Source organism: Vombatus ursinus, unplaced genomic scaffold (assembly GCF_900497805.2).
Source record: "Vombatus ursinus unplaced genomic scaffold, bare-nosed wombat genome assembly UNPS02014863.1, whole genome shotgun sequence".
Taxonomy (NCBI): Eukaryota; Metazoa; Chordata; class Mammalia; order Diprotodontia; family Vombatidae; genus Vombatus; species Vombatus ursinus.
In genome coordinates, this window is record NW_020954641.1 from 36,489,932 (window position 1) to 36,510,439 (window position 20,508).

The 20,508-nt window shown below is 36.7% G+C and overlaps 1 pseudogene; it reads right to left on the reverse strand.

The window, feature by feature from the left end:
- Nucleotides 1-19,468: 19,468 nt before the first annotated feature.
- On the reverse strand, nucleotides 19,469-19,896 carry LOC114027847 (annotated as a pseudogene).
- Between the last annotated feature and the right edge of the window lie 612 nt (nucleotides 19,897-20,508).

A 20,508-nucleotide genomic window follows, 5' to 3' on the forward strand; every position in this document is an offset into this window, starting at 1 on the left:
ATTAGCCATGATTTAGGTGGTATCACAAATGTTATAATGAGAGTTAGTCTTTGAGTCAGACTTGAGTTCTAGGCTTGCTTCTGCTTTAAATCACCCATTTAATCTTGTCACATTGCCTCTCTTAATCTGTTCCTTCAAATGTGAAATGAGAATAATAATGTTTATCTCAGTACCAAAAAGAACCATGCTAATGAACATGCTATGGACAATATGGCTACCACATCTAAGTATCCCCCACCTTACATTACTGCAATTGGTTTTCAAACTTAAAGGCAAGACAGATGGACATGATCACAATCTTTAAGTATCTGAAGTGTTATCATGTAGAAGAGGGACTGACTTGTTCTCTTTCACCCTTGGGGGCAGTACCATGAGCAATGGGTAGAAGATATGAACAGTCAAAATTAGACTTGATAATAGGAAAGACTTCTTAACAATTAGAACTGTCCAAAATTCAATGGGCTGCCTAGAAAGTTGGCGTCTTCCCTGTCATTCATAATACTGCATATACAAACCCAAACCCCAGAAGATCCTTTAGCATATATCTGGAATAGCATTGCATATAGACATTGCATTGATCAATAAAAATAATACTAAAAAAATGTCTTCATAGGTAACATCAGACCAAATACTGGTGCACTTTATAAAACATGGCATGAAAAGCTTTCAAAATATAGAAACCTTGAAAAAAATTAAAGCTGTCTAAGAAACAAGAAGTTCTGTAGATTTCCTTATTTTTGATTCCCATTATGCTGATGGTATCAAATGCTGTATCATTGCATTCTCCTGGAAAGATCTTCTGGGGTTTACACTTGGAGTATGGAGATTAGTTGTTTATAAAGGATAGTAGATTATTTCATTTCACAATATGCATCAATCCATGTCTGGACTGGAGGGAGACTGACCTATATTTGGGACAAATAACTATCACACTGAATGATAGAGCCAGGTTTCAAAAAGATCTTAGTAAGCTAGAGCATTGAGCTGAATCTATTATTTTTATTTTCACCTCCAAATTCTCTCCCTCTCTCCCATCCTTTCCCCACCCATTGAGAAGGAAATAAATATGATACCCTTTATACATATGAAATTGTGCAAAACACTTCCACATTAGTCATGTTGTGAATGAAAAAGCAAGAAAAATAAAGAAAGTGAAAGTAAATATGCTTCAATGGTACTCAGAGTTCCTCAGTTCTCTCTCTGGAGGTAGATAGCATTTTTTTTATCATGAGTTCTTTGGAATTGTCATGAATTGATCAGAACAGTTGATTGTCATTACCATGTTGCTATTACCCTGTATAATATACCCCTAGTTCTGCTCACTTCACTATGCATCAAGCTAAAATTAATAAGATGAATTGCTATACACAAAAATGTAAAACTGTACATTTGGGTTAAAAAAATTTAACTTTACAAGTACAAGATGGGTGAGGCCTGGTTAGGCATTAGTTTGAAAAAATTCTGTGGGTTTAATGGTGTATAAGATCAATATGATATTACAGTGAAAAAAACTAATCAGTCAGTCAATCAACAAGTATTTATTAAATGCTTACTATATGTCAGACACTGTGGTAAGTGCTGGGGATACAAACACAGGTAAAAAAGAAAAACAGTTCTTGCCCTTAAGGAGCTTACATTCTAATAGGAGAAGACAACACTTAAAAGGGAAATGGAAAGCAGAAGTGGAAAAGCACATTTTGTCATGCAGTAGGAGTCGGGAGAAGTAGGATCGGAGCTGAGAGGAATGGAGGAATGTGCCTAGCTGACCTGGGTACTTCCTCAAAATGGATATTCTAAGAGTGAGCCCCAAGCCAGTATGATAAAACCTCAGCAGAAGGAAGAATATAATATAGGATGAAGAGATATCTAGGATATAAAGAAGTCTAAAGACTTTGTAGCAGAATCAGGAGAGGAATAAAGGAGATTTCTCTATAAATATATTTCTATAATCAAATTCAGATGACTCAATGTTTTTTCAATGCTTCTTTGTTAATATGTTATTGATTTCATCCATGAGGATATGATTTTTTAAGGTATAAAATCTTTACTTGTAGCTAGTAAGGTCTGTTTCCAAATTTGTTATGATGTAGTATTGGTGTGTAATGATAATAAAAAAAAAAGCATAACTTCAGTCTGTTTCATGCACATTGTTTGTGGATTTTAGTGGTCAGTGCTATCTACACTAAAACATTTTTTTGTACAGAAGGTATTGATATTTCTGATTTGCTCCAATGCAGTTGATCTTATTATGGTACCAGATATGAAGAATTCTCACCTACCTTGTGCCATTCATGACAAGCTGATAATCACGATAAATTCAGAATCCTGCCACCTTTTGCTTCCCTGTGCATTTCTCAGATGGATAGAAGCAGTTAGGTTAGGGTTAACGCAGCCTATGATGTTGCCAGAATCCAATTGGCTTATGTTTCCAGGTTTCCCCCAGGCCTTCATGGTAGTAATCTCAGGATACACAAATTCCCTATTTTGTATCACCCTGAATGACATTCCCATATTTTTTTGTTATGCCTTTCCCATCTTCACATACACCAAGTGGATGATGGGTTGCATTTTGAAAGAAGATGATGGCGATAGTGATGATGATGATGATTATGACGATGATTAGGGTAGGAGGGACAACATATATGCAGATCTACCTGCTAATGCCTATGTAGTACTTATCATTTATTGCCACATTTCTCTTCTTATAGTTTTTTGTGCTTCAATTATATGTCTCAGGTATTGTGATTGGGAAAAGGGAACATAATGCCATTTTGATTCTGTTAGTACTCAAAAAACTTTTAAAGTGCTTAAAATGCAGACCTGTTATCCTTTAATACAAATATTTGATAATTCCAACCCAGTTAGAAGTCTCTTTTCTCTTGCCCTTTTGGGGTTTCAGATTAATGGATTTTATGACTTGATATTTCTGTAATAACATTGCCAAGAGACTCCCCCACATTTCTTAGAGAGGAAAATCACATAGAGTATGCAGGAGGAGGAGGCAGGATCCTGAGGCTCTGTAACTTGAGACACAGATGTCTATAAATGGCCCAGAACATGTTGCAGTGAGTAATTGCATTCTGAGCAATAGTAATATTCTTTTGCCCATATATTGCTTATAGTAAAGGGAATATCGTTTGGCTAGTGTCCTGTCTCCATACCAATAAACACAGAGTGATCTGAAACCCCTCCTTCATCCTGCTCCTGGAAGCAGCTCTTCTCACTGTTCTATTTGACTTTTAAAGCCCTTCATAATCCAAACCCTTCCTAATTTTCCAGTATTGTTACACCTTACTCCCCACTACTTACTCTTTGATTCAGTCACACTGACCTCCTTGTGGAATCTCCAGTTGCAGGCCTTTTTATTAGGAGCCTCCCATACCTGGGACTCTCTTCCTCAATCTCCTGACTCCCTGGCTTCCTTCAAGTCTCAGTTAAAATTCCATCATCTACAAAAAGCTTTTCCCAATCCCCCTTAATGCTAATGCCTCCCCTCTATTGATTATCACCAATTTATCTTATATCAACTTTATTTAAATATAGTTGTTTGCATAGTTTACTGCATGAGACTATAAGGTCCTTGAGACTGTTTTTTTGTGCTTTTTTTTTTTTTTGCTCTTCCTGTATCACTAGAGCTTAGCGCAATATCTGACACATAATAAGTTCATAATAAATGTTTGTTGACTTGACTGTTGACAAGGCCAATGAGCTAAGGGTACTGGTATCAACAAAGATGGGAATGGGCAACCCTGCAGTTTAGAATCAGTCAATGCTTTACATGCCAGGTTTAAGCTCCTATGATTTGTTCCTTTTCTGTACTCTCAAACATGCTTAATGTTATAGTTGCCAATTTGTGACTCATGGTGGAATTGAAGACCTATGTTAATTAAGAGTTGATGCCATATGATGGCTGCCTGCTTTTTCAGAGAGGAACTCAACTTTAAGATTAATTCTCAGATGGAAAGAAACTTTTCTAGTTCTTTGTCAGTTTCATTTTTGCCACTTAATAAAATCCACTCTGATGGTGACCCTTAGTTTGAAGAATAGAAACTGTTCTTCAAGAACAGTCTACATTTCTATTGCTAAGGAAGGTAAATCAGCTAGAAGTGCACTGGGCTGTGGAGGGAGATGTACTTAGAAAGTGTGCCCAATATCTCTTTGTGCTATCATGCAGAGTGACTTTGATGTTAGAGTACCATGTTTAAATCTTGCTTCTGATACTTTCATCTCTGTGTGACCTTGAGCAAATCACTTAACCCCTCTGGGCCTCATAGTCAGTAAAGAAGCAGTTATTAAGTGCTTACTATATGCCAATGCCAAGATCAAAGATATAATTCTGAAAGGGACCTCCAGGTGATCTAATTCAAATCTCCATTTTATAGTTGAGGAAACTGAGATTCAAGGAAGTTAAATGAATTACTCAAGGTTACACACAAGTGCCAGAGACAAGCCTTTATTGCTGTACATGACAATCCTTGAGCCTTACACTCAAACACTTTATAACTGTCATTTCTCTGCCCCTTAACTCTCATTAGAACTTCTTGAAGGTTTTTTTTTTATATAGATAATTGTATATGGCTTTACAGTTTCTTTCTTTCCATTTTGTTTTTCAATACAGGAAGTGGATTAGGCTAAAATGCTTAAAGGAATAACACAAAAAATACACAAGTCAATTTCAGAGAATTTTATTAGGTAAAGTGTTTGCTTCTTAATGATTACTAGGTCTTAAACAATGGTAATCAAATAGTCTGGCTGTCAATGAGTATTCATTTATATTAAAAAGCTCAGTGGTTACAGTGATTCTAGCTGATGCTTATCCCACATATAGGATCTAAAATCAAAGTGCATGCCTAGAAAATTATATGCTATTCTACTTTTCTCAGCAGTAGTATGATAATTCCTCTAAAGCCTAAGTGTAGTGCATTCTTGTAGGGTCCACAGCTGAAGATTAGCTACCTGGAGGGTAAATGAATGGTGTAAATTGCATGGTTTCTGAATTCTAGCGTGATTATTATGATATTGTTTAATCAATCCTCAATTAGTCATAAAGTGCAGTGTGCATGTCTGATTTCTCAAGTTATTGAGTTAGTTGAGTCATGATGAAAACAAGGCGAACAATACAAATAACCAGCCACAGTGATACAGAGTAGCTACCCAAGGTGTTAGTTCCTTTAGGCACAGTGATTGGTTGGTAGACAGAGCACAAGACAGGGAATCAGTAAGCTCTCTGGCACAGAACAAGTGACTTCTATAGCAGCCTCAGTTTCCTTATCTGTATGCCTAATAAAGGGATGATCTCTAATGTGACTAATAGCTCACATTGATGTGACATTTTAAGGTTCACAAAATACTTTTACACGTTTGATTTTCACAATAGGTAGGTATTATCTTCATTTCACAAATGGTAAAACTGAGGCTTAGAGATGCTAAGAGATTTGCTCAGGGTCACAAACTAATACATGTGTAAAGTGGTGTAAGTAAGGTAAATTTTAGTGAGTGTAAGGAGGATTTTGTTCTTCCTTTTTAGATAATAGTTTCAGGATCTTAGATAATATGACCCACGAATTATGGTTGAAAACATCTCCACCACCCTTTTGTGGTGAGATACAGGGATGACATAAGTAATATTTGCTATACTTCTACTGAATGAAAATATTGCTAAAGTTAATCTGTTAGGCTATTGTTGGCAATACGCCTTCTTTGTCTGTTGCCCTATAAAGCAAATGGGCACTGGTCAGTAAGTGGGGAACCCATTTGGGGAGTAGAGTAATGCATAAAGGAATGCACGTACCTACCTTGATGGTCCCCCACCACTGAAAAGTACCGTTAAGAATGGTTAGTTTGCCATTCTGTGAGGTTTTTTTCAAGGGGGAATACTTTTGCCGTGATTTCAGTAACAGAATTGGTGTAAGAATCTACATGACATGTCCTAAATTTCTTCCAACTTGAATTCATTGAAATAGGGACAAGAACAACCAAAATGTTACTGGGTAGACCTGAAACATTGTTATTCATATATGTTTCAGAAAAAAAAAATACTGCAGTTTTCATTTGCTTCTCTCAATTTACAGAAAAAAAATCTGTGGCCTACCTCCTGAATGACTAGTAGATAAAAATATAGGAAGAATCCACTTTTCTTTTTTGTGGCCTTAAAAAAAATCATCTTTAATGACAACTAACATCACGCAGGGATGACGAGGCCTTATCAGATTAGAAAATTGATTGGATTTTTGTACCTGCTGGCATTTGGCACCAACCCTACCTTTGTATTATTTTATTTCTATAGGCTCCATCATGTTTGAAAGCACTTATTATCTCTGTTAAAATAATAATATGTTTGAGCTTTATTTCCACATCCTTCACACTGGATTGTTTTCTACCCTCTGTGCCTAGTTCTCTGTTACCCAGTATGGGTCAAGGAGGATGTGTGCTAAATGTCCCTAGAAACACAGAGGGCCCACTGTAGCTCTGATATTAATCTTCACCCCACTAGGATGGGACTACCCCAGGGCAGTGGAGCATGCATCACAGTGTCTTTCCCTCAGTATGAACTCAATAAATGTTGCATGCATGGCTAGAGCTGGAGGAAACCTTAAAGCTTGTCTAGGCCAGCCTCTTTATCTTACAGAGGAATTGACTAGCAGAAGTTCACACAGTGAGTAAAAGGCTAAGTCATAGAAGTCATCATATTGAGATCATGGTACCCTGACTACAAATCTAATCTATTTCTTTTCCATTTAGGCCAGGCTGCCTCTCTCAAAATGAAGTCAAATGAACACATAAAGGATCTTTGTATAGGAGTGGTTATACACATGGGGTAGATTAAGCAGCCTATCATGTATTTGGTTTCAGGGGTACCAAGAAAACCCCTTTCCCCAAAACACACTTCTTCTTATTAAAATTTCTGATGCTAAAACATCTCATTTTGATACTTCATTTGCTCAAGTCTTTTTTTTTTTAACCATGACTTGTTAAATGCAAAAATCTCAGGGAGTGGTAGCACTGATACCTTACCAGTTATATGTACTTTAGTGAGAATGAATTTCATATCCTTTCCTGAGAATAGGTTTTGATGAAGAGAATAGAGAAAGCATATAAAATATTTGTTTTCTGTGGTATAAAGTAAAGAAAGAGGAGACTGGAAGCACTAAAAGAAATATCATTTATTTCACAGCTTTGCAGGGCTTCTTAAACTTTTTCCACTCACAACCCCTTTAGCACTTCGTGAACTGTGGATCACAATCCCTCAAAGCTGACTATGCCTAGAACCTTCCTAAGGGATCTATCAGAATGGAAATTTATCCAGGTTACTTTGAGAACTTATCACTCAGAATGGAGAAGATTAGAAGAAATGCTTCCAAGAGGAACCAAAAAAAGAGGGAAATGTAAAGAGACAGCAATGGGTGGAGAGAATATTCACCTGTGACAGGAAATCAAAGGGTAGAAGAATAAAATATGAAGAAGTGGAGGGAGAGGAAGAGTCACTGGATTTTCAGTGCTATGTAATCAGTATCAGGCCCTTTCTATAGGGGTAAAGAAGATGGGGCCAACTCCAAAGGGTACAGATTCACTTGCTACAAAGAAAAATGAAGGTGATTCAAAGACCTATCAGGTGAGAGGTCATCAGAAGAAGAAGAGAAGAGTAATGGTGCTTAGTGTCTCCATGTTGAGGGGGGATGAGGCAGCAATTTGTCAATCTGAATAAATTAAGAAGGCTACTGACTTCCCAGAGAAGACTATAGTTGGATGCTTTTATCTATTTCAGCAGAGCTGTCTGAGAATTTCCAAACCTGATGACCACCACCTCATTCTAGTGATAAAATTATAAGGAACCTAGAAACATTGCTAAATATTTGCAGTCCTGGGCTAAACTAATAACAACAACAACAACAACAACAGTGATAACAACTACAACTGCAACTACAACTACAACCTGAAAACTTATGAGACGTGGGTAAGGTTTTCCTCATTACTGCCTATTGAAGTCAGGAGATTCAAAAACAAAAGGCTGATTAGGGCATTTCGAGAAGTTAGCATCTTAGAATGTGATTTATATTTGGGGATTACAGATAAAAATAAGAATAGAATTAGTGAACTCTTTTCAGGGAGATAGACTATACCTAACAGTGAATGGGAAAAATGCAACTGCCTCATTCATCTATTAAATAAAACTTAGAAAAGGATAAGAAAGGGGAGGAAGAATACTCCTCACATAGATCCAACGAGCCTGGTGACACAGAGTAGCACATACAACTTGGGGAAAAACATAGCAGGACAAGAGCAGTAATGCATGACGGAGTATCGAAGCAAAGAGCCAGTAATAAAACCCACAACATCAGATGTCTATATACAAATGCACAAAGTACACAGAAGTGGAATAAGAGATCCTAATGCAAGGAGACAAATTTGACCTCACAGGTATCACTCAGACTTGATTGAATGAGACTCATGAATAGAATAATGGAATTTGTCTCTGTAAGGGCATGCCTTATTCAAAAGGAACAGAATAGATTAAAGGTGGGGGATGGTGATGGAGGATCATTTCTCTTTCTGTGGCTGTCTCTTTTTCTTTCTGCCTCTGTTTCTGTCTCTTTCTTCTACCTATCCCTCCATTTCCCTGTCCCTCTTTCTCTGTCTTTCTCTCTCTCTTTGTTTGTCTGTCTTCTACTTTGTCTCCCTGTGTCTCTGTCTCTATCTTTCTGTACATTTGTGTATGTATACATACGTGTACATATATATAATATGTGTGTATATGTGTGTGCGTTTGTGTGTGTGTGTGTGTGTGTGTGTGTGTATGTGCAGGTTATCCCTAAGCTTCAATAGCTTAAAACTACACTAAGATTTTTGGGATTTCCTGTAAAATAACAATAATAACTTGAAGTGAAAAATAAAGAACAGTCTTTTAGATGAGAAACAATAGAGTTAGAAATAGAAATAACAGAGTAGTATGGTTATACCATATACCACCTGCATAAAAGGAGAAATTTCTTGAAGAGATTGCGAATCAAAGCACAGATCTGGTCAGCAAGCACAAGAAACTTATGAAAGACTACACATCCAAGTATCTTTTATTGTTCACTTCCTGCTAAAAACAGAACAGGGGATACACCTATGACTTGACTTCATGATAGATTCATCCTTCAAATGATGAAGGAAGTAACAGGGAAAACTATTATTCTAGATCTGGTTTTGAGCAACATGGAAAACTTGTTGAAGTAGAAATAGCAAGAAACTTTAGTCCAAGTGACTACTTTATCAATGAGTTTGTAAAAGAGGAGAGAAAAGCAGTTTATTGTTCACCAAATTTCAGGAGAATTCCAAGAAGTGATAGATGAAATTAAAGCACTTGATGTTTTGAAGCAGAAATCAGATGAATAACGGTGGGAAGCTCCCAAGAATGGAATTTGGAAAATAGAAGTAGAAATGTTCCAGTGAGGCAGGAAAAGGGGAGTTACTATCTCAAGAAAGGTAGAAAAGAATCAAGCATTTATTAAGTACTTACTATTTGTCGGGTACTGAGCCATGCTGAAGATACAAATAAAAGCAAAATAAAAGTTCCTGACCTCAAGGAGCTTATATTGTAATGGAGCAAGACAATGTAGAAAAAAGCTGAGAAATCTTCCTGGGTGAGCAGGCTTCAGGGATGGTAAATTATTCCAAGGCAAGGAAGCCCCAGGGACTGAGAGAAATTCTAGGATGAATAAGTAGTAGAGAAGGTCTGGTTTTGAAGTCCAGAAAGTGAGGGACTTGGCCAGGAGGACAAAGAGAATTAGATAGCAGGAACTCATCAACAAACTCAGATTTTAAAGACCTGGATAGGCAGCAAGGGTAAATACTAAACATAAATTCAAAAGATTAAAAACTCCTGTAAATATTGTGTCAGAGGCTCATATTCTTATAATCTAGCCAATAACTACAATCTAGCCAATAGCTCACGGTTGCTCAGATTCCTTAAGAGTTTGGCCAAGATGGCAGATCTTTAATAAACCCTGTCTTTGGCTGAAAGAAGGCTTGTGTCAAATTCTTTCAGGCAGGACCCACTTTTTGGGACTTTGGGATCTCAGCACCCCTAAACCTCAACATTTTGGTAGGCCATATGGGGAAACTGCCTACCCCCAAGTTCTTCTCCAGATGAGACTGGAAGGTATGTAAGCCTCCCCCGACTCCTTCTTTCTAGCCCTGCAGTTGAGGTTGCTCTCCAAGCATCTAGGAAGGCATGGAGGTGCTTTTCAAGTAAGCAGTTATGAGGCTGTCTTGCACTCAGTCTGATGCTGTCAGACTCTCAGTCCACCGGTTCAGTTCAAGGCCATGGATGTAGGTACACCTTCTGCAGCATAGAGGACAAGGATGGACGTCCTATTCAGAAGCATATGCACAATTTTGTCAATTCTCTCAGGGCTAGAGAATTGGAAAACTGCTGTTGTTTTTTGGTTCCCTGAGGCTTACTTAACTCCCTTCCTTCTACACCCTTGAATTCTCCTCCATGGAAGTTACAGCGAAATGTTAGAACAGCTAAAAATATCTTGGCAGATTCTGGAGGTTTTGTGATCAGTCATTAAGGAGTTTGAACCACCTCTTTACAATCCTGGTCACTCCCTTCTCCCACTTCCTTCCCTTGAGTCAAGAAGGTATCTGTTAATCCCTCTCATAGGAGAAGAGAGCTTCACCCTTTCCCCCTCACCTTTGATTTCACTCTCCCCCACCTAGGGAAAGGAAGGAGGGGGGAGGGGCAGCACCTACAGCATGGGCCCCACTGGTAATGGCCTTGGGTCTTGGGGTGACCTTTGCCTGGAAGCATCATCCAGGTTCAGCACATCCTGCTCAAGGTAAAGAAGTTGGCCTCTGAACTTGGGTAAGCACACTCTTTTAAACTTTTAGTTTTAACTGCTAATGGTGAGATGTTGATTCTCTGTGTAAAGTGATTTGGAAATGCATTTCACAAAACTGAAGTCACCTGATTGGTACTGGGTTTGTTTCAAGTTTCAAATTGGTGAACTTTTTGTAACAATTATGTCAAGCAACTTTTCATAATTTGGTTACCGCTAAAATAATTTGGCTATTGTTTTAATGTGTAAACTTGCCAAAAAGCTTGTTTGGGTTTTGTCTTGCTGAGAATTTGCAAGTATATAGAAATAGTCTCTAACAATTGGCCTTTTACACCAGGACAAATTTAAGTTTGAGATGTAAATCCTGGAAAAGTTTTTCCTGAGCTATGATTAGTGAAACTTGCTGTGTGTGGTAAAAGCTCGTAGAATCTTATTGAGTTGTCTGATGGATCATAATAATCCATTGATAATCAATAAACCGCCATCTGAAAGAAATGCCACAAGTTACTCAGAGAAAGTGATACTGGTGGGAAGTCAGCATTCAGGAAAAGCTGAGAGGACAATTGTAGCCTCAGTATAAGATAGGACCCTCCTGGCTCAGTTTCCCCATTATGTTCCTTTGAAAAGGAATGTTACCCACCTGGCTATTCCTGAGTCTGGCTATGGATTTGATACTGCATGGTTGGAAAACTGAATTATCTGAATCCAAACAGAGCTAAGGATGTTTTATCCTGTCATTTGGGCCCTGCTGTCTTTTCTGTCAGATTTGTGTCTTCTAGACTATAGACCATTCACCTACAGTTGATTGCAAACAGCAGGTACCAGCCAATACCCCCCATCATTCTCTGGATGTAGCCTGTGGTTGCCCCCTCTTTGAGACCCCTTTGAGACAGCTCTATGCCCCTTGCCAGCAGGAAGCAGTTTCAGAAGCCAAGACCTTCACCCCTTACCTGAAAAGAATTTGGGTCTCATTGTTTGAGGGGGGAATGATAGGGTTGGGATCTGGACTCCAGAAAAGTTCCCCTGAGGCTATTATCCCATTAACTGGGCTTTCATTGTGGCTAAGCTCAATCTCCCAATTTTGCTACCCTTAACTAGCCCGGCCCTCCGTTGTCTTAACCTCTCAAGGACCCCAGGCCACTTCCCACCCTTAATCCTATCTAGGCTCCATTATGCCTTGACCAGTGGTCCAGGTCCCCTGTATTCTATTACCTCACAGTCCCTGCAGACTACTTGGTCACTCCTAGATCCCTTCCATAGTCTTTCTGTATATAAGGTCCATCTTATCTCCATTAAGGTGCTCAGATTCTTAAAATCGAGCCAATGCTCAGATTTTATAATCTAGCCAATAGCTACAATCTTGTCAATAGCTCACAGGTGCTCAGATTCCTTAAGAGTCTGGCCAATATGGTGGATCTTTAATAAACCTTGTCTTTGACTAAAAAAAAAAAGTGTCAAATAGTTAGTATAAGTAATTCAAAAGTTTCCCAAATACAATCTAGCTCACTCATGTCCTGTTCGATTTTGGGCCCAATTGGTTTTTATATTAGTTTTTTTCTTTTGTTTTAAACTATGAATTTAACAATAATCAATGAACCACAGACATTTCACTATACACAGAACAAGAAAGATGATTATATAAAAATATGAACACAATACAATACACATTAATTTTTAACAAATAATAGCAAAAATGTTCTGTTTTTGTCCCATTCAGTAGTTCTTTTTTTGCATATTAAATATTTGTTGGTGCTCTTTTTTGCATATCTATGATCACTCACTACCCTACTTTCTACCTTCCTACTCTAAATTTCTTGTTACACGTGTGTGTATGTATATACACATACATATATACATATCTGTGTACATATGTGTGTATGCATACGTATATATACATAGCAATAAAACAAATCAGCATATTGCCCACATCTAAAAATGTATATTGTATACATATATAGTTAAAACATCTTTAAACAATAAATATCCTTTGACCCAATCAATTTTTGCATCCATACTGTCTAATTAAGATATGTACACCAATGAACCTATCCATTAGAATGCATAGCATGGTCTTGGCAATTGTAATTTTTTTTATCTGCTTAATTTATTTTTCCTGTGGAGGTAGTTCAGTGAGATTTTCTTGAATGATTATGAATTTTATTTGAGAAGTTCTGCCTCTACACTGTTCCAGACCTAAATGTAATCAGATGCATATATATAAGACAGAGATTTAATGTCTAATATTAGTACAGCAAAATGAATTTGAAACTGATTGAAAGACTGGTCCCAAAGAAGAATAACAATAACTGACAATAATACAACACTTTAAGATTTGCAAAGGGAAACCATTAATGAGTAATGTCAGCTTTGAGGGAAGTCTCTAGTGGAGTGCCCCAGGGATCCCAATTTGGCCATGTTGCTATTCATGATCTTGAAAGTGTAGATGACATGATTGTCAAATCAATAGAAAATATGAAGCTTGGAGAGAGAGCCAATTCCTTCATTAAAGAGAAAAGGAACTTGAAAGGCCAGTGTGATGGGCCAAATCATATCACATGGAATTTAATGGAATAATAATAATAATAATAATGATAACAAACTTCACATAGACAGGTTGGTGGTGAAATGATTTGACAACAGTTGCCAATAAAAGATCTTAGTGCTTTAGTGAGTTCTAAGTTCAATAGGAGTCAACTGTAGGGAAGAAAAATAGACAATACTATCTCATGCTACAGTAAAATCAGGGATAACTTCGGGAATGTAGAGAATGATGGCCATGCTGAACTCTACCTTTTCCAGATCATGTCTGAGTACTCTGTTCAATTCTGGAAGCTGCATTTTAGGAAAACTTTTGACAAACTGGATAATGTCCAGCTGGAGAGCAACCAACATGTCATAAGGACGTGAGACTCCACCATTTGGGAATTAATAGAAGGAACTGAGAATATTTGGTCCGGAGAAGAAAAAAGTTAGAGGAGACATTATAATTCTACCATTTGAAGGTCCATCACAAAGAAGACAGAAAACATTTGTTTTGCTTAGCCATAAAGGGCAGAAAAGGGAGAAATGGATGGAAGGCAAAGAGGGGTCGATTTAGGCAGGATAGAAGAGGGGAAACCTTATTTATAATTAAAGCTATACAAAAGTGGAATGCAGCATCTTGGAAAAGGAATTCCTCTTCATTGGATGTATTCAGTGAGAGGTTAGGTAGCCACTTATTAGAAATGTCATAGAAGGAATTCTTGGGCAGGTATGCAACCCTGAATTCCCTTTGTGATCTTAAAGTCCATGTTCCAAGTTAAAAATAAGACTCTATCTGAAATTGCCTTACCCTTTCCATTCATTCATTCATTCAGATATTTATTATATACCTACTAAGTGTAAGTTATTTACCATGTGTAAATCACAGCGTTAGGGGAGATATAAATAGGTACTAGGAGTGAGAGAAAAATCAATAAGAGGCCTTGAAATTATTCTTTGCCTCTATATTATTCTGAGTCTGTTTTCTCACCTGTAGAACATCTTCATGCTTTCCGATTCATTTTTGCTTACAAAAAATGATTTTTGATTGAAATTTAAAAAAATCTGATTTGGGCAGGGTGGGTTATAGACAAAGGCTTAAGTTAGAATTGGTCTGTTTCAAGATTATCCACAGAGCCCTCCCCCAATCCAATATTTTGGCCTCCTTAATGATTCAGTTGAATCACCTTAGTGCCTGAATTGTGTCATTATAATCAAGATAATTCATTGTTATACCTTCCAATCAATTGTGCAAACAATTAAAAATCAATCATTTGGCAACTGATTCATAGTTGTTTCTTGCTGCCTAAGTTGTTGGTGTGTCAATCGCAGTTCCCAGCTTCATTGCATTGTTTTTCATGTATCTTGTCATGGCAGTGGTTTTAGACTCTGGTTTATTTCCACCATTTATCATTATTGGCTCCTTGCAACCCAGGTGTTTTGGGCAATTGATGCTGCTGTGACTCTTGAGACTCTAGATAGATGATTTCTGCCCCTTATGTTTATTTTTTATCTCTCAATAGACATTTTTAGTGTCTTGGGAGCATACATACATCTGATAACATGGGCTGAGTATATTTTTCCTGCTTTTGACAAGTTCCATAGACATAAAGGCATACAGTACAGTGGAGAATACATGTTTGTAGGTCTAAATTCCTTACAAGCTCCCCAAATTGCTTTGTCAGGAATCTGAGCTTTCACTAGATGAAGCCATACCTGGGTTCAACCTTCAGCTTTACTGATTACTACCTCTGCCATCTTAGGCAAGTCATATAAGATACCAGAGCCTCAGTTTCATTCTTTATCAAATGAAGACATTGGACTAGATCCAGGTCGCTTATAACTTGGCTTTTCTGATCCACTGAAAGAAGGCAAAAGACACCAGTTTGAAATGTAGTTCAGATTCACTGTGGCCTTGCTTAGTCTTAGATAAATAATATTGAGTTTATTTGGATGGTTTCCTTATGAAGAAACAGTAACTGTTAAACAGGTCGCTTATGGATTCTTTTTATAGATTTATTGTAATAACTCAGATATTCTTCTATAGTGCTTTATTTTTGTCCATTAGAAAAATAAAGGTGATGTAAGAACAAATTTTCTCTCTATGTGTCTCTCTCTATCTCTGTGTCTCTTTCTTTGTCTTTCTGTCTCTGTCTCTGTCTCTGTCTCTCTATATATGTATGTATATGCGTATATAGGCATGTAAACATTGAAATAAAACAAAGCCTGAGAGTGTGTGTGTGTGTGTACACATGTACATATAATAATGTACATATGTATCCATATAGAATGGTATTTATTCTCTTTATAAAATTATATTATTATAGTTAAATAATTATAAGAATATACTCCATATGACCAGATTGAAGGAATGAGAGAGTGAGAGCAAGAAAGAATGACAAAGAAAGAGAAAAAGAAAAAAGGAAGAGAGAAAGAAAGAAAGAAAGAAAGAAAGAAGGGGACAAAGGAATGAAGAAAAGGAGAAAAAAAAGATCAGAAATGCTCTTTGGAACACTTGTGTGTATGTGGGCACTTATGAGGGGTGGGGAGAAGGGGCTTTACTCTGGAAATGTGATCTCATGTGCTAGAGATAGTACTTGAATCTAGTGTTTTTCTGCCCCTAAAGATGTCCCTTTATCAACTACACTACATTGCCTCTCTTAGAACTTATGATAACCTTAAAATGCTTGATACTTTTAAAATCATTTCACATAAATTATCTTGATTATCTTTTTTATTCTGAGTATTCTTTCTTTTCTCCTTTGCTTTCAGAGAAACAAAACTCTCTTGGTTTTGCTTCTACATTTAAACAATAACAACAACAACAGCAACAAAACCCTTTAGTTTTTCTTTTCCTTTTAAACATCTTCCACACTATCTTTAGGTAAATATTTTCCAAAGTTTCGTCCTTGGTCCTCTTCTTTCTCTACATTCTCCCTCTTGGAAAGCCCATTAACTCCCACAGCATCAGTTTTTAGTAAGATCATGAAAATTATTACTTGAAAATCTTTATCTCTGCCTTAAACCTGTATTCTGCATTCCCAACATCTTAGCTTCTTATAGGAATTTTCCCCATGAATCTTCTACCAGCAATTTAATTCCCCAAAACCAAGTTTACAATCTTTTCATATAACTTGTCCTTCCCAATTTTACTATTTTTGTTAGTGGTACAAAAATTCACCAAGTCTGCTATGCCTGAAATCTTAATTATCTTGGACTTTTATATCTCTTTCACATTTTCATATCCTAATGGTTATCATGTCCTATCAATTCTATGTCCATAATATCTCTCAATTTCTACCCTCCTCCTACTGCCATGATCCCAACACAAATGCTTACATACATCTGCCTATACTAATACAATGATCTTCTGCCACGTCTTTGTACCTTCACTCTTTTTTCTCCAATTTTTCTTTCATGCTGGTTCCAGATTAATCATCCTTATATAAAGATTTTGCCATTGACTCTTCTGCTTAAAAATTTCATACATTCCTTATAACCTAAGAAACATCATCATCATCATCATCATCACTAGAATTCATATAGCACTTCAAGGTTTGCCAAGTGTTTGAGATATAGCATGTTCTTTTATTATCATAACAAACTTGGGTGTGATTATTATTATTATTATTATTTTTGTCATCATCATCATCAAGATGAGAAAACTGAGGTAACCAGAGATTAATTGACATGCCTGTGATTACACAGCTATTAAATGTCTTAGGGAGGATTTAAACTCAGTTCTTCATGAATCCAGATATAGCACTGTATCCACCACTCCACCTAGCTAGTTGGCATTTAAGGCCACAACACAATACCTGTTGATCTTTCCAGTCTTATGTCATATCATTTCCTCTGTATGAACTTGATTTACCAGTTTTATTAGATTATACTATTTCCATAGAACAGGTTTTACTCCCATGACTTTATGAATCAAGTGAATGAGAAGTAGCCAGAATGTATGAGGAATTGTGCATAGGGAACAAAAAGACAAAAATGAAACAATCCCTGATGTCAAGGAACTTACATTTTATAATTGGAGAAAAGCTACACATATAAAAGTATACATAAAATATATGAAGCATATACATATTTGAAAAATAAATACAAAGTAATTTGATGGGGAGAGGTCACTGGTAGTTGTACATACAAAGAAAAGCTTCAGGAAGAAGGTAGGACTTGATTTAATTCTGAAAGAAATGAGTGCATTCCAGAAACGAGAGACAGACTGTGCGAGGGTATGGAGATGAGAGATGTAGTATAATGTATGAGAATCTCATACATTAGCAATACCATAAGGTGAAAGATCTGCAGTAATACTTAAGGCTAAACATGTATATTGGGCATGGACATGTTTAGTCATGTTCAATTCTCCTTGACCCTATCTGGGATTTTCTTAGCAAAGATACTGGACTGGTTTGCCATTTCTTTCTCAGCTCATTTTACAGATGAGGAAAACTGAAACAAACATGGTTAAGTGACTTGTCTAAGGTCACACAGCCAGTAGATGAGGCCAGATTTGAACTCAGGAAGACTCATCTTCCTGAATCCACGCCCCTACTCTATCCACTGTGCCACCTAGCTGCCCTAGGCGCCAGACTATAAAGTACATTAAATGCCAAGTAAAGCAACTAGGCACAATAGATAAAGTGCTGGGCCTGGAATCAGGAAGATCTGAGTTCAAATTTGGTCACTTACCAGCTGTGTGACCATGAGCAAATCACTAAACCCTGTTTACCTCAATTTCCACATCTGTAAAATAAGCTGGAGAATGAAATGGCAAACTGCTCTAGTATCTTTGCCAAGAAAACCCCAAATAAGGTCACAAAGAGTTGGACAAGACTGAAACATCTGAACAATAAGAGTAACATATCATAGACTTAAAATCACAGATCTGAAGCTGAGAAGGAATCTCAAAAATCGTGAAGTTAAGCTTGCTCATTTTATAGATGAGGAAAATGAATACTAGAAACATTTAGTTAATTTGCCCAAACTCACATAAGAATAAAACAGCCTATGTGTGATTTTCACATAAGTCCTCTGATGCCAGAGCCAATCCTCTTTCCAAACATGTTGGAGTTTTTATTTGGTACTAGTGGCAATAAGAAGCCCCTGGAATTATTATCATTTTTTAGTAGAAGCATGGCATGGTCAAGTCTGAACTTTAGGGAAATCACTTTAGGACCTATGTGGAAGATAGATTACAGCAGGGAGAAATTTGAGGCAGGGAGACCAGAGGCATTATATGCCCTTGTTTATTCTGTTCTCTATGCTTGGAATGCTCTCCCTTTCCCATTTCACCTCTCTGTTGCTCCCAATCCTTTGAAGGTAAGTTAAAATTGAATTGTTCATGAAGTGTTTCCTGATCACCCCCACCCTATCAAGAATTATTTTTCAACCTTGGATTTCAGGTACCACTTTGGAAGCAAGAATTTAAATTTTAGTTTTTGTTGTTTTGTTTTTATATAATTTTATGTGCATAGGTTTCAGTTTTTTATTAGACTGTTAGCTTCAAATTTTAGTTTTACTTATCATTTATATAGTAGTTTGGGTTTCCAGATTATCTATTTCTCCTCTAATTTTAATGTCTCCTCTTTTATTCTTATTTTAGGCTTTATTTTTGTTTGCTTTCTAATTTTTTTAAAAATACATTTCAGTTCATTCATCTCTATTTCTATTTTGTAATTATGTGTTTCTAGGGATATACTTTTTCCTGTGAGAACTGCTTTAGATGCATTCTAGAAATTTTGTTATGTTGTTTCATTATTTTATTTTACTTCATATAATTATTAATTTTTTTCTATAAGTTCCTTGATCCACTCATTATGTAGAGTTTCATCGTTAAATCTCCACTTGGGTCTGTATCTTTTGTTTTTGGTTCATGAAATACTTACTATGTTTATAGCATTATTGTCTATTAATTATGTATTTATTATTTCTGACTTCTTACATGTGTTTAAAATATCTTTGTGCCCTAATACATAGCCAATTTTTTGTAAAAGATCCATGTGGTGCTGAAAAATACAAGTATTCTATTGCAATTTCATTTAGAAGATCTCACAAATCTAGTTTCTTTTTTTCAGTTAAACGTGGTTTTATTATTTTCGTACATAATCCAAAATTTATGCAACCAGAGCAGAGACGATGGATGATTCATATTTCCATTTGGGAGCACTTTCTTTGTCTTGTAATACCAAGCCAGCTGGTCTTCAATTCAGAATCAGACAGAATTTAAAATCTTTATCCTTTCTATCTCTCTCAAGATGCTTGTGAACAGCAACAGCTTTCTTGATCAGGAAGCTAAGAGGTAAATTCTTTGGACTTCCTGATTCTCAATATTTTGTTGCCTGTTACCAAGTGTACTTGGGACACACCATAAGAATCTCTCAGGATCACACTGGTCTGGAAGGACATCAGACCCTTCTTGTCCAGTTTATAGATCTGCTAGTTCACGTTATCAGAAGTGAGCTTCAGCCATATTGGCATGCTTGCAACAGTACACCAGAAATGACTGAAACAGGCCCTTACTGGGAGTATGCATACACCTCATTATGACAATCAGAGCTTAGCTCTAGAAGCAATTTGATTAATGCTATATTTTGCTTTTATTTTTATTTTAGTCCTACCTGAAACTGAAAAAGAGAGATCTTGATATCTCTTGTTACTATTTGGTCACTGTCAAAGTATGCTTGTACCTCAGTAAATTCATATATTATGGCACCTGTAGCATAATAAGATTAAGACTAATATTGGTTTGGTCCTGAATGTGGCTCCATGGTATCTGGAGTATTTCTTTCTGACTACTTACAGTGTTGTTTCCTTGACCATGTAGCTCTATTTGGCTATAATATTCCTGGGGGTTTTCATTTTAGGATCTCTTTCAGGAGATGATCAATGAATTCTTTCAATTTCTACTTTGCCTACTGGTTCTTTGATATCTAGGCAGTTTAACCATTTTAAGTCCATCATGATTACTCTTTGATGTTTACTTTTTTAGGTTTCTCTTAAGTCTTGTATTTTAACATCATTTTTTAAATTAAGCTTGACTTCTCATCAGTAATGCTTGAAAATCCTCTATGGAGGGGGCAGAGCTAAGACAGTGGAATAAAAGCAGTGATTTGCTTGAGCTTCCCCCAAACCCCTCCAAATACCTGTAAAAATG